Source organism: Mastomys coucha, unplaced genomic scaffold (assembly GCF_008632895.1).
Source record: "Mastomys coucha isolate ucsf_1 unplaced genomic scaffold, UCSF_Mcou_1 pScaffold6, whole genome shotgun sequence".
NCBI lineage: Eukaryota > Metazoa > Chordata > Mammalia > Rodentia > Muridae > Mastomys > Mastomys coucha.
In genome coordinates, this window is record NW_022196912.1 from 46,776,029 (window position 1) to 46,779,793 (window position 3,765).

Below are 3,765 nucleotides of genomic sequence, written 5' to 3' on the forward strand. Positions count from 1 at the left end.
TTTCCTTCATCTACTGACATAGCCATGGACAAACAATCAGGACCCAGAGGACCAGTAAGGACATGTTCCCTGAGAATAAGTGTAGGTAATGTGTGAGCAGTCAATTGCTTGTATAAATGTATGTTTACTGAAGATTAGCATGACTCAAATTTGCCACCGATGTTTTCTTTCCCTCTGGTGAAAATGTCACCACGTGAAGTGCTGTGCGTCACACTGCGTGCGCAGAGGTTCCTCTTAGAGACTGATCGTACCATCACGTTACTCTGACTGATGGTTCTCTTTTAAGATTGGGAAAAGTCTATGAGAACCAAAGCTCTTGTTCCAGTGCCCATCTGTGGCTAGGAGATGGTTTTTAATCCAAAGTAAATGGAATACCTGCAGACTGCAGAGCTGGAAACAGATGCTGGCCCCCTCCCAGCACCTGCCTGGTGAGGTCAGAACTCAGGTGGTGACTCAGCACACTCTGCTGCAGTCAGTCTTTCTCCCCTTTGTTCTTGTTTTCTGATGAATTTCAGGGTTGCCTCAGAGTGACCCTAAGGAAACCAAACCAAACAAACCCAGAAACTGGTGAGAGTTCAAAGAAAGGCAACTGAGACGACTCAAATTGCTGTATACTTAGCAAAAGAAAACATTGAAAGTAGTTTCTGAAAGAAAATTTCTCATAATATAGCAAGTTTTTATAGAGGGGATAATTGACACATTCTCCCGTATGTATGAAAATCAGTAGGAGAAAATTAGGTTTAAATCAAAATATAAGTATGTTGATCTGCCAGTGTCCAAGATGAATTAAGTTGTCATCTCTTTGTCAAAGAGGAAATAATATACAAAAAATACAACCTTCAATTTACAGTAAGATCAGTGTTCTCTCTGTCTCTTCTCCCTCTCTCTCCTCTTTCCCCCCCTCTCTCTCACTATTAAAGGGTGTGTAGGCGACTGAGCCTTCTCTCTCCAACTGGCCTGTTACCACATGACAGCTATAGTGCACGCATGGACAAACACACCCTTCTTTCTTGTGATTCTGAAAAGTTATGTAGTAAACAAAATTAAGCAGGCTTCTTTAATGTGGAAGTTCTCAGTTCTTCAAAATTCAAATATGCAGTTTCAATCACAAGAAAAAACTTAACAAGTTTGAGCACCTTACCTGAGAGCAACATGTTTTCCAGACTGATCTACAAATGTCTTCTGTGGTGACTTCTGCAGCCACTAGGGATCCACAGCTTCCTGAGTTCAGTAAATGTGCCAGAAAAAGCTGTGAACTTCACTTTGATTCAGAGCCCGGGGTAACCTCTGATTTTGTTTTTAAGTGGACTGTTGAAATTAGCTTTTTAACTAGTGGGTTTCTATATGCTTTTTCACAAATGCTTCTCCCTGCTTCTCCTTCATCCCAGGCTCCATCCTGTTTATTAATTCAACCCCTCCTACTTCCATTTTCACACATAGTCTGTCCCTCCTATTATGATTTATGAGATTGTAGGCTTCTTTACAGCTTTTCATATGTATATTTCTTTTGAGTTATCCCTCCATTCCACCCACAATTTCTCCCATACTCCTGTACCCTTTCCTGCCTAAGTCTTTCTGCCCCCAGTACTCCATCTCTATACTTTCATTTTACCTATAATTTACTATACTATAATCCCACCCTTAATATGTCTACCTCAAGGCCCCTTTCTAATTTCCTGGCTTCCAGTTGTGCTCTATGTTAAACACACACACACACACACACACACACACTGAAGTTAGCATCTATACATAAGCAGTAACATATAGTAACATATTATTTGCCTTTCTGGGCATGAGTTGCCCCATTCAGTATAGTTTTTCCCAATTTCGTGTATTTATCTGCAAATCTTATGATTTCATTTTTCTTTACAGTGGAATAATATTCATTTCACTATGCATATCATTCATTCATCTGCTTATGAACATCTAAATTGAAAACATTTCCTGGCTATTGTGAATAGAGCATCAATGAGCAATCAATGTGTGAGTATCTCTGTAGTTAGATATAAATTCTGCTGGACATATGCCTTGAAGTGAGTAGCAGCTCATATGGCCGTTCTATTTCTAGTTTGGCTTTGTCTTGTTTTTGAGAAACGTGTAGCCTAATTTCCATAGCGACCACCCTAGCCTACATGCCTTCTAACACTGTCTAATGGCTCCCCTCTCAGTATATCTATGCCAGCATTTGTGGCTATTTATATCCATGACAGCCATTCTGATTGGGATGAGATGAATCTTAAAGTAGTTTTAATTTACATTCCCCTGATGTCTAAGGATGTTGAACACCTTTTAAAGTGTTTTCTAGCCATTTGTATTTCTTCTTTTAAGAATTTTCCATTCAGTTCTACAGCCTATTTTAAAATGCTGTTATTTATTTTGTTCATGTTCAGTTTTTAGTGTTTTGTATAGTCTAGATAGTAATCGTCAGTCAGATGAATAGTTGGCAAAGATTTTTCTCCCATTCTGTGGGCTGCCTAGTCACTCCACCATTTGCTTTGTGGTATAGAGATTTTTGGTTTCATGATGTCAACTTGTTGGTTGTTTTACTAATCTCCTGTGCTACTGAAATCTTATTCAGAAAGTCTTCATCTGTGTCTATAAGCCATACAGTTTATTTTTCATCTGAGGGTTTCAGAGCATCAGGTCTTATGTTGAGGTCCTTGATCCATTTGCAACAGAGTTTAGTGACGGGTGAAAGATAAAGATCTCATTTAATTCTTCTCCATGTTGAAATTCAGTTTTCCCAGCATCATTTGTTAAAGACGGTGTCTTTGCTCCACTATGTATTTTGGGCATATAAATGCAGTAACGGTAGCTTTGTGGACGTTTGTACTTTTGTATAAATCCTTTGATTGTTTTCTATGTCTGTGAAGAATGGCATTAGAATTTTTATCGGGGTTGTATTGAATCTGTAGATGCTTGTGGCAGGATGGTCATTTTTACATTAACTCTTCCAAATACTGAGCATGAGTTGCCTTTCCATCTGTCAGTGAAGAAATCCTCAATATCCTTCTTAGGTGTCCTAAAATTCTCACTGCGGAGGTTTCTCATTTCCTTGATTAGGTTTCTATGGTTTCTTTTTTCAGTCTGTTTGCTGCTGGTATATAAAAGGGCTATTGATTTTATATGCTATTTTTATGCTAACACTTTGCTGACTAGGCTCATAAGTTCTAAGAGTTTTTTGTTTGGTGGAGTCTTCAGAATCTCTTATGAATAGAATCATATCATCTACAAAAGGAGAGATTTTTACTTTTTCCCTCTTCGTATCACTTTTATTTCCTTCTATTGACACATTGTTCTGGTTAAGAATTAAGCATTATTTTAAATAGGAGTAGAGAGAATGGACGTCTTTATACTGATTTTAGTGGGACTGCTTTGAGTTTGTTTCTGTTTAGAAGGACGTTGGCTACATGTCTGCCATATAGCCTTCTTGATATTGAGGTATGTTCCCTCCAACCCTAATCTACCCATTACTTTTATCATGAAAAGATGTTTCATTTTGTCAAAGGAATTTTGTGTGTTGGGATATTGTGTAATTTCTTTTAGTCGTTAGTGCAATGAATTACACTTATTGACTTATATATAATTAAGCATTGTTTTATCAATAGAATAATGTCAACTTGGTCATGTTAAATGATAGTTTTGATGTGATATTGAATTGGGTTTGTAAGAATTTTATTAAGAATTTTTGAATCTATATTCATCATAGAGATTGGTCTGTAATTTTTCTCTTTTTTTTTTTTTTTTTTTTTTTTTTTTTTTTTT